The sequence below is a fragment of the Pseudopipra pipra genome, chromosome 5 (assembly GCF_036250125.1).
Source record: "Pseudopipra pipra isolate bDixPip1 chromosome 5, bDixPip1.hap1, whole genome shotgun sequence".
Taxonomy (NCBI): domain Eukaryota; kingdom Metazoa; phylum Chordata; class Aves; order Passeriformes; family Pipridae; genus Pseudopipra; species Pseudopipra pipra.
In genome coordinates, this window is record NC_087553.1 from 47,258,378 (window position 1) to 47,270,167 (window position 11,790).

At 39.3% G+C, this 11,790-nt stretch overlaps 2 long non-coding RNA genes across 2 annotated transcripts; one reads left to right on the forward strand and one right to left on the reverse strand.

The window, feature by feature from the left end:
• Positions 1-6,455: 6,455 nt before the first annotated feature.
• LOC135414771 (uncharacterized) lies at positions 6,456-9,053 on the forward strand. Its single transcript, XR_010430824.1, has 3 exons — positions 6,456-7,184; positions 8,205-8,395; positions 8,989-9,053. It is a non-coding gene; the product is annotated as an uncharacterized LOC135414771 (long non-coding RNA).
• LOC135414772 (uncharacterized) lies at positions 8,146-11,291 on the reverse strand. Its single transcript, XR_010430825.1, has 2 exons — positions 10,809-11,291; positions 8,146-8,347 (listed from the first exon to the last, which is right to left on the reverse strand). It is a non-coding gene; the product is annotated as an uncharacterized LOC135414772 (long non-coding RNA).
• Positions 11,292-11,790: the final 499 nt, after the last annotated feature.

The following is an 11,790-nucleotide window of genomic DNA, read 5'->3' on the forward strand; positions in this document are numbered from 1 at the left end:
GCAGTTGTTATCACTTGTATACACATGAATGAAATAATCACATCTGCAGATGAAGCATATATACAACTTGCTTCTGCTAGGAGCTGAATGCAGAGCTTGTGGCTTGTCTCACCCTTTTTACACGCTTCTCCCCCCTATTTTCTCCTTTGGATGACTGAAGCTCTACTCTGTTCAATCCCTTCTACTTATCCCATTTAGCAATGGCTATAGTAGTTATGTTTCTACTTGCTTTGCAAATTCTTGTCAATTGATTTTAGTCTGTGCATATGAAACCTATTTTGCAACCCAATGGCTTTTTTTAAAATGGTGCAAACCATTTCAGTGCAATCTAATCTCCTTCTTCCTGTCTTTCCCCAAATCCTGTTGAGTTAGCCACATGCACAGTATGGGATTTGGTACTAGTTTTCTGCTGTTATTGGGATGACACATGATACCCAATCTTTCATAAAGTGAGACAGGTACTGACAGATGTTATCTTACATAAAATATGCTGATATAAATGTAACCTACAAATGTTTTTTGGGAAAAAAGAAATCCCTGACAGAATGAATTTGTGTCTGATCAGCATTTTGCTTGATAACCTTGAAGCTTAAAAATGAAAACAAGCCCGGAATCCCCCCAAAACAAAACAAACAAAACTCCTTACCTTGTTGAGTGTATAGACTAACTTGAGCAAGGTAACTGTTTTACAGAACTTTTAACACGTGATACATAAACAAAGATCTGTAAGAGATACTGGAAGGAAGTGGCTGGAGCACTTAGACCTCCACAGATATATTTATGCTTGCCTAAAAAAAAAGATTTATTTCAATGTGGGCACCTAACAAAATCAATATGGGGCACTTCATGAAGTTATTCTCCTGTCAACTGAATTTTATTAACTGTTTATAAGTGCTATTTTACATCTGCCCAGATTCAAGGTATTTGCATCAGCTTACATGTCCTTCACTGGCTATGGGAATGCAAGTAGTTATCATGAGTTATTGCAGCTTAGGCCCACAGTAACTTATTACATGCTCGTAATTCAGTCCTGTGTTTGAGCCCTGACCTGGGTTACCCACGGTTACATAAATAATCTGAGATAGAGCCACGAGGAGAGGCCAGGTTTCTTGACTCCTGACATTGTACCCTTACCGTGAGGCTATTCTGACTCAATTCAGTCAGGTCCTGCCTCCTGAACCGGTGTTGAATTATCAGACTGCATCAGGTAATGTTTTTGGCTGTGTTACAAAACATGTCTGATGTATGTGGTACTTCTGTTGAAGCATCTTCCTTCTGTTGTGATGAAGGTGGATCAGGAACTACCCCTGTTTTATGTTGGTAGTAATGTATTTTTTCATGTGTGAATCTTTAGTGGAGAAGATATAGGTATTTATTTTTGCTTTTGTGAATTTACCAGTAATTTAACCTGTCTGTGTATTAAAAAGGATGCAGATGGGGAAAACTGCAAGTTCAAAAAGACTTTACATTTGGAAAAGGGTTGATTGTGCCATAAAGAATGGGTAAACATGGAGAATGGGCAGTTTGTCACTACGCATCAATAAATGGTCTTGATTTTCAAAGGAGAGTGCATTTGAAAGGGGGAATATGACATTATTGCATTTGTGTGCTGCAGGAATCATGTGGATGCACATTATTTATGCCTGTATGTACCATTTCCAGTAGGTGGCTGACTGCCACTTCACACTGACTTAAGTACTATAAAATAACAGCTGTCACATCTCATGAGAACCACAATCTGTTCTAACTGTATCATAAATCTGGTTATTTGCTGCCCATGAAGCCTAAGGACCACAGAAATGCTACATGGCACAGCAGTATTCCGCTATGAAATAAGCAACAAGCCATCCTTTAGTGCATTTTTTGTAAGCCATGCAATTATTTTCAAGGCAAATAAATACACAAATTAGGTTCAGAAAATATATTAATCATCTAACACATTCTAAAGTACCTAAATGTTTTACTCTATTTGAAGCCGACATGTACGTGGGAGGTGATTCTGCCCAGAAAGTTGTGGAGTTTCTGGGTGTTGTTTTGGTGTTGGTTTTTGTTTCTTTTTTTTTTTTCTTTTTTTTTTTTAAAAATCCATTGATAAGCTGGTCTTTCTGTAGAGATTGTGTTTCTTCTTTCTGGAACTGTTATAAAGAACTATTATAAACAGGAGAAAAAGTAACCTCTAAAATTTTGTTGCATCAAAAAATGGGAAAGAATGGCTGTAAAGGTGATCTCTTTACGCTTATTTCTTGTGTAAGTACGTTAGCAATATCAGTGAATATTGTTACTTCCAGTGAAGCTTGAATAACTGAACAATAAAGTGGCAAATGGAGAACAAAGTAGATGAATGTAAGATGATGTTCATGGTGTAAAATGAAAAATAATGGGCCTAGATTTGATGATTACCAGTAGCAAGACCTTGTAGTTGTAGGGAACAAGTCCAGGAAAACATCAGCTCTGTGTCTAGGAGCAATGAGCAAAACAAACCAGATTTTAGGAAGGGGTAAACAATGAAGAGAACATAGTTATGCCACCATATAAATCCATGGTTTATCTATCTCTTGACTACTGTGGTCTGTTCTGATCCTCTGATCCTCAAGACACAATGTTAAAACTGGAAGGGATTTGGAAAATGGCAGCAGGGATACTTAGATGGAAGGGCTTGCATAGGAGGTTTGACTGAGCAGGTTAGTGTTCTCCAGCCATGAGAAGCGGCTATGGGTATATGTAGAGGCCTACAGAATCAACAGTGGTAATGAGCTAATGCATAGGGATTGACTGTTCGTGGTCTTTTGAGCTGCAAGGACCAGTCATTTTCATGAAAATAAAGAAAATAAGCAGTTCTTCATGCAAGAGATGATAGACTAACAGAACTTGCAGAAAAATAGGGTGGTGACAAGACTATGAGATAGGTTCAAGGTGGAACTGGGCAAATCTTGGAATAGTTTTCTGTTGTGGTTTAATAAACAAATAAACCTCTTCAAGCTCAGGAATTCCCTGAGTAGAAAAAATTTGGAGCTAAGGGCAGCAGAAGGGAAAAACAGCAAATGTGGTTACCCTGTGGTAACCTTCCAAGTGGTTCACTACTGAAACAGTTGGAGACAGAATATTAGACTTGAAGGACCTTTGGTTTGAGCTAATGCAGCCATTCTGATGTTTTAAGACTCTTAAAATTCTATAATATAGTGTAGTTTGTTAATAATCCTGTTGTTTTTTGTGCTCACCTGCCAGCTTGTTAGTATGTCTTCTAGCAAGTGCAGTTTTGCAGGTACATTCATACTCAGTTTAATGTGATGTTCTCTGTGCAGAGAACAGAGTACTCTCTTCCAGTACTGTGGTTTTTCAGGACAAATTCTGACTACATGCTTAGTGTTATTCATTAGTGTTATTAATATTCTTTATTAGAAGAAAGAATTTTAGTCTTGTTGTCTTTTTCACCCGTGTTGGTAATTTCTTTTGATCTAAGACTACTGTGTCTGGTCTTCTGAGAGACAAATTATAAAATCAATGGATAGCTGCAGATTACACAATCTAAATTCTACAGATCAGAATTAAAGAGAAAATTAAGGAATTAGATCAGGTTAAAAGAAAGGCAGATATATTTAAGCGTACAGTAGAAGAAATTAAATCTTATTTGCATTCCTCATCATATTTTTTACAGTTTGCTATGAAAATGTATATGCAGGAGTATAGAAAATATGAAACAGATCTTTTATATTTCGTGTGCCAATTTGATACCCAATCCTGACTTGGGTGTCAAATTGTGACAATCTGTGAAGTTAGACTGTCATTAAGAAGGTTTGGTCAGTGGATTATTACTTACCTAAAATGACTTCAGCTAATTTTGCAGAGGCCTGCAGTTAGGATTACCTGTAGCTTCCTCGGTTAGTTAATTTATTAGTATGATATTTTCATATGTATCTCTTAGAATTATATATGTGTTGCATTCTCTCTGAAAAGCCAAATATAGGATAAAAAAACTTCTCAGAAAAGGTCACCTGAGTTCCGATCCCCTTTTGTAAATGTATGTCTCTTCTACTTGATTGGTTTTATAAAGCCTGTGGATTATTCAGGGATGTCTGAGATTTCCTCTCTTTTTTTTACTTGCTCTTATACAAACTCATATACACACGTGTACACAGACACAGAGTGCCTTGTGCTGCTGCATGGTGGCTCTCAGGCCTTCTAGTTACTGTGCACCCCTGTGCTCCAAGTCTCTGCCTCTGTGATGCCAGCACAGATGTGCAGATACAGCCATGCACAGCAGTGAGGTACGTGGAGGGCTGTCAGATCGAAAGGTGTCCTGTTCCCTTTGCCATCTGGAATTAGTGTTTGTTTTGACAGAGCAGCAGAGCAACACTGAACCAAGTTCCTAGAGACATGGATATGTCCTAACCTGGGAATACTGGAACATAGATGGAGAAATCCCAGCATGCAGCACAATAATGCCCTGACAGGAAGGATTTCGGACAACAGATTGTTTCCCCTCAAGTTTCAGTTATTTATCACAAGCTGCACCTGTAAGAAGTTAATCCTCCAGGAATAGGAGGGAAGTCAATGTTTACCAACCCTGTAGCTAATGATATTCTAGAAAGGTTAGAATTTTTTTACATAGCACAGAACCACAGCGTCCACCGTATGGACCTGAAAGACAGGCAGCAAACTTTACTTTAGATATGCAGCTAACTCCAAGGGGAGGATTCTTTGGAGGTTTGTTCAGATTTCCTATTGTTTGCTATTAACTATCTGTTTAGAAGACTTAACCTCAAAGTCATCATTTGGACTAGGGGAGGAAAAACATCATCAATGGCTTCTAGAGGGACTCCCTAGCAGGGGTTAGGAAGCTTTGTGAGTCCCCAGAGTGACAGTCAACAGTCTGTGTGGGGTGGGGATAGACATGTAAAAGCTTCAACTGTACTTAACCTTGAGCCTGGAGTTATTTGCAGGGATGAACAAGAGAGATATCTGAGAAACAAAACTAGGCAAGGATCCAATGATACGTGGTCACTGCCAGTTCTGCTGGCAGTTACTCAGAACGTGACTGCTATGATTTAAGCAAAGCCCTGCTCTACAAGTAACTGTGAGATTCTGGAAACACTGCAATCAGAATGAAGAAATGGGTGATAGCTATCTTGACTTATTTTAGTTTAACAAACAGAGGAATCTTTCCATGAAAAGACCTGTATGATCTAATTTTTCTTTCCTTGGACAAAGAGTACATGAATAATTCCATGGACCAGAGTATTTAAATACAATGAGTGACTTATATGAGAGTTTGAGCAGTTCAGGACCTATTCCCAAGGGTGTTGTAAATTTGCCAGAGTTACTTCTGTGTAAAGTATAGTGGAGAACTCTCAGGTCATTGCAGGCTGATGGGACCAGAGGATTTGTGAGTCATGGGGTGCAAGGTCGTGAACTGATAAATCAACTGAATATCATAGACAGTCTCTGTCTCATTGAGAGGAATCTGTACCTTTACAATCCTATTGTCTGGAAATGCAGGTAGGTGATTACAAGTATCTCTTACAGCAAGGTTTTAGGAGAATGCATCTGTTAAAGAAGATGAAAAATGAAGGTGAATGTGGCAGTAAGTGTGATGAGGAGTGGCTAGAACCTAACTTCACATCCCCACTGAATACACAGTGTTCAGGAAGCAGTCTGTGTTCTACCTGCACTTGCTGCTAGCTCTCACGTTGATTAACAGCCACCTTCTTGGCACCATACTTTTGTCCTTGAATGGCAAGGGTAACAATTTTTTCTCTCTATGATTGTTTTTTAATGGAAAAATATACATCCTTTTTAGGTAAAGCAGTTCATGTGGGGTTCATCTAAATAGCAGCAGGGGCAGGGGCCCCTGTCTAGGGGCAGGGTGGCTCCAGTAGCACTGTTTCTGGACTTCTTGAACTGCTCCTGAGCGGAGGAGACAGCTCACAGGTTCTCTCATCTGACTGTTTAAGGTATACAGATGTTTTTTAGTGTCTTCTTCAAAGGACCAGCAGAACCATCCACGTCCCACCTGAGTGCTCTCCTTGATGATGAAGCCTGAGGGTGGTGGTGTGGTGGTGTATGTGGGTGTACAGTTGGCCAGGAAGAGAGACAGAAAAGTCCTAGGGGCTTGAAGAAAATATTTTCAAAAGGTCACGTCTTTTCAAAGAAATACATTATCTATTTTAAAGAAATCTATGTGAAATAAAAAGGAAGATTGTTTAATTCTTAGTTTTATAATAAACTAATGCTTTTCCTGAGGGAGGTAGATTTCCTTCTATAAAAATTAATAGCTTTAAATTAGTGATTTGGCAATGAAAGGAGAACTATCCCAGTACTTCCAGGTTTGCACTTTGACCTAATGGGAGATTAAAACTAGATTCTCAGCATATTTTCATACATAACTTGGTGTGCTAATAACTTGCTGGTCCTGTTCAGTTTAGAAGGACCATTTGAATGAATCAAGTTGTCTGCTGATACTGTTATCTAGGAATTGATGCAAAACAAGGAGGTGGTCCAAACACTCCTGAACTTTCTGGCAAGTCTTATTTCAAAACTTTCTGCAATCAGGAGTATGACCTGGCAGCCGATGGGAATAGCAACTGAGCATTCAGCAGCAGCTCTCCAAATTTCTCAGGCACAGCTTTTCTGACACTTCTTTTTTATCAACTTGAGAGCTATCATGCCTTCAAAAGAGCATGGGCCACACATGGATTTAAAATGCCGAAAGGTAACATTGAAAAAATTGATTTCTTCCCAGTCCCATACTGCAGCTTCAGACACACGCAGAACATACAGTGCATCCGTACAGGCTTCAGCAGCGCCCTCACAATACAAAGACACACAGTCTGAACTGTGCCAGTGCTGCCTTGAGGGTAGTCCAAGGAGATGACTGAGAAATAGAGTTGCACTGTTTTGCAGCTCCTGGTTTCTGGAGACCAGCCAGGCCTTGGCATACTCAAAAGCAGTTAGGGAAAACAAAACAAAACAAAGAGCAGGTCAATGTAACATTGCTGAGAGCCTGGCACAGGCCATTTATTGTCTGAATTAACCTTTCACACCATTTTTTATAAAGTTGTTGTTGCCCTACTGAAACAGCATCATTTTTTCTCTTCTTTTTGAGCAGATTCAGAGACTGAGTGTTTCCTGAGGCCAGGCCAAAAACAAAGAGAAAGGAAAACAAGAATGTTTTCCTGGAGGCCAAGGTAAGAGTCAAGCTGGGGCATCTGGTCTCTGAAAGACTTAAAGCACAAGCTGCTACAGTGGAATAAACCTGGCTTTCCTTTGCGTGCTGCTAGCCAGCTCTGTCTGCGTTTTGTTCTTTTCTGTCTGTGGTAGCTAAAATTAACATTTCATAAGAAAGGCAATGAACCAGGAGCTTAACTAATTACTGAGTCTCTTTTGGCAAAGCCGTGGTAGTTTGTCAAATCCTGCACTCTCTTTAGTGGTGTTCTCCTGCTGCCATGTTTGAAAAATATAAACTGCTAGAAGTGCTTTTTTTACATTAAAAAAGAGGAGGTTATTGATGTAGCTGTATTAAACTGGAGGAGGAAGAGGAAAGGGAGGTAGGTGGGACTCTGCTTTCTTGTGTCCAGATATGGTTATGTAGGCAGAAGAATATCAGCTTTCAAAGAGAAAGCTGAAATCTGAAGGGGGATAAGAATTAAAACCCATGGCATTTGTTGATGAGATTTTTATTATAAAATACCCCATTTTGTTACAGAGGGAATGTGCATTTTTAGGTCTCATATAGGATCTTTCAATGTCATCATCTGATTGCTAGTTGTTCAACTTAAATTCAAGACATCGCGTATTTCATGCTTTGCAAAAAATCTGAAAAACTGAAGCTGTGGGAAAGCAGCATTTTTAATGTTTCACCACTGGATGGAGACAGCACTCTAACTCTTGTGAGTAATTACTAACGGGACTGTAATGAAATCCCTTGTGATAAAGAGATTGAACAGATTAGTAGACTGCACCTATGAACAGTGGAACACCAGCTAGATTTATGGAAGAAAATTTATCGAAGGGACTTCCTTTAGATTTTTGGTTGACCCGTTTTTATGGTGAGAAAAGATGAGATTTAGTTGAAAAAAATTCATTCCACTTCTCTCTCCACATAAAGCAGCAATGACACAGACCAGCAAGAAATACTGGAAGATAATGGGAAGCTTTCTAAGATTCTCTTTATCTTTTACCAGGCCACAGTATATTTTTCTTGACAGGAGAGTCCTTCAGCTTTGTACGTCTGGCCTTGAGGGCTCAATGCTGCTGGTAGCAGCTGAGGTTACTCCAGCAATGGTTGCAGTGAATGTCATGTTTGCAATGGAGATTCTTCCCTTACTTGAAGGCAGCAAAGAGGATGTCACTGGATAGGAAGAAACAACAAAAGGAATTCCCACCAACCTGCGGGCTGGTAGGAAGATTTTTAGAGATCATTTGAATTCAAGGGCAAGTGTACAGATGGGGGACAGCCTGCCCTATCAGGGTTCATTTCTCTCATCAGCTATGTTAAGATATTCTCACACATTTTCTTCCTTCTTTTTGTATGTCTCTCTGTGCATGCATGTGCATGAGAGAAAGGGAAGGAGGGAAGCCCTGTGGTTGATTTTAGCCCAGTTTCTTACTTAATTATAATTTGCTTCTCTGTTGCCAGCAATAACTTTTGAATTTGGTGGATGAATTAAAGGCAAATTAAATGAATCCAAAGATAATTACATTCTTATAAATTTTGTGAAATTAGCAAGCCAGATAGATTGGAAACTCCTGAAGTGCCCTGACTAAAGGCTGAAGAGTGAGCTCATATAGTAGAGAACCCACTCTGGAGAGAGTTCTTATAAGTGCCCCTTCCCTGGGAGAAGCTTTAATCAGAGCTTGCAGTCAACCACAAGATAAAAAAAAAACATAGGCAGCTAGACTTCATCAGTTCAATAAGCACTAGAACTTTTCCTTAAAACCAACAAACAGAAAAGTTGACCTATTCCATTACCATCTCTCCTCTGCCTCCAGGTCACAGAGTCTGTACAGAGTTTAAAAGCAGAGAATTTTCACAAATAAAAACAGCAGCAAAGAAACTTACATCTACTGAGACTAATTTTTCATGTGTCTACTTGTTCTATTCAGGAGATGTATTTCCAGACAGCTCTGACATTGCATAATGGTTAGTAGGGTGAAGCTCTTTGGGGAAAGGGCACAGGGAAGGGAGGTTGAATTTAAGAGTGTGACAGCTGCTAATGTATGCCTGTCACTTTTGTTCCCCGAATACAATATCTGTTGGATCAATTATATGATGATTTACGTGAAAATGTCTCAATTTTTTCTGAAACCAAGGTTTCAGGTGTAATTCCTTTGCCTGTAGCCAAGTCTGATGTTGATTTTCAAGAACAGATTCTTAAAGAAGGTATTTAGGTGTCTTATTCCTGGGTGAAATTCTCTACTGACTTCACCATCCAGGATGCCCAGGAAGATATCTGGTGCTGAGCCAAGAAAGCTGGTCAGCATGAAGAGTGGAGTCCTAAACCACTATAGAGAAAGGCACAATGTTTTGGCATGAGGGGGAGGTGACCTTCTGCAGGTAGGATTTGTTTGCAGTGACAGACAGGTGCTTTGCAAGTATGTGCCTTGTTATTTACTTATTCAACTGCTCAGCTAGTGGATATGTAACCATCTCATCCTTTATTCATCTGGTAGGCTGTTGTTTGCAGAAAGAGGTGAATACAAATAGTCTTGAAAACTAGCTTTCCCTCAGTATGTTGTGGGAACACTGACTTGCAGAAGGCTTGGATTAAAGGGAACAAGACTCCATTTTTCTGCCCACAATACCTTTTGCTGTTTCTGAGGCAAACCCTGATGTGGGAGCTGGTCAGGGAGGGAATATGTTGTTATATGCCCAGTCAGTGTGAAATTATGGACTGTGACTTTCGTCAGTAATAACAAACTGTTTCAGAGGAGAAATTCTCTGAGGAAAGAAATATATCAAAAGCACAACTCTTCTCTAGGTGCTTGATGTAGGACTAGGAAGATGTATTGGATAGAATTAAGAGTCTAGATTTAGACATGAGAAACCCGAGAAGAGGCAGGCCAGGCACATCAGAAGTATGTGCTTATAGCGGTGATGAACATAGGTGTGCTGTAGATACATTAGAAAAATAATGTGCATAATTGATATGCACATACAATGGTGTAGAAATGCTAGTAAATGCTTGAGGAGAAGGAGGAAGTTTTTAGTAGCATTCTAACTCATAATGTGGGATTTCAAATCAATTATATCTGGTTCCTTCTCAGCTTCTTCTTCCTTCAGCCTGGCCTATTTCCATCAATAGTGAAAAGCTTCCCACTCTCACCAAATGACCACTCCACATGATTAATTACTTGGGTCCCAGCCATAAGGAGATCTACCAGATCCATAGTTGTCCCATAGCTTTGAAACTGTCTCAACCAGTCAGCATGTCATACTGAGTAAGAGGCTTGCTATGGCAAACAGAAAAATCTCTGGTATTTAATGCTAGGAAAAAAACCCCCACAAACTAACAAATTTTCACATGAAAAGGTAACCACAGGCTTTCTGAGAGCCTAGGTTGTATTCATGTGTATGAACAGCTAAAATGTCCTGAGTTTGCAGACAGTACTGTAGCATATGACTGCCAGAGTAGTCATACCAAATACCTTTCTGTTTGTGTCCCTGTGGGACATAGCTATGTAAGCTCAGTTCTCCCAGTAGTGAAAAGGGAGAAAGTAACACCAGGTACACCCAGTAATATCTAGTAACTTATTGCTTAAAGCATTCCCAGAAGGGAGAGAGAGGCACCCAGTAATACTTAATAACTTACTGCTTAAGGCATTCCCAATCAGAAAGATAGGTCCTACTGATGACTTCCAGGAATTTTATCTACTTAAATGCCCTCTGGCTTTGCCTTACACTTGGTCTTAATTTCTTAAGCAATGTTGTTACTTCAGCAGTTTTCCGTATGAGGAGCGATGAGAACGTAAGCCTCGCTGTGCCTTGTGTCCTCTGTGACACGGTAACAGCAGGACAAGGTTCTTGAGAACCTCCATGACACAGCAAAAGCGAATCTGAGAGTTCAAAAATAGGGGGCCTATGCAAATATCCCTGAGAATCCAGTTTAATACACAAGGAGTAAATATGTGGTTTTTGTTTCAATTTGAATCAGCAATATAGTTTTGATGCATTTGTCAAATTTGCTCTTCTGACTGGGTTAAGTAAGAAATTACTTAAAGCTTAAGTAACAAAATTTTGTGTTGACCATGAATCTCGAAAATGAGATAGTCATTGTCCTTTAATTAGCCCTAGATACTGGAGAGTCTCAAACTTCCAAAGCATTTTTCCTAAACCCAGTTTTTCTCTGACTTGGAAGATTTGCAAGAAAATATAATTGGATTTTATTGGATTTTTTTGCTAAAAGTTCATCTTAGAATAAGCTGGTATCAAATTATGGGCACAGTTACATTCTGGAAATTTTTTTGTAAGGAGGCAAGTGGCAGTGTTGATTTTCTTTTTTTTTTTTTTTCCCCTGGAGTGGTCACTGGCCTCCCTTTAAAGTAAAGGATTTAAAATTAAAGTGAAGATAAATCTTAAACTGTACCTAGAGAACAACATATATAAAAAGAACCATAAAGATTACTGTACTGTTTCAGTCTGGCTCACGGTGAATTGCCATGTTTTTCATGAACCTATTAAATGTTTCATTAGTTAAATATGCCTCTACTCGTATATAAAATGTTAATCACATGGGAGGGTTCCTCTGCTTTATCTAAAACTATGCAAGGTACAAATGTAGGCATGTTGTCTGG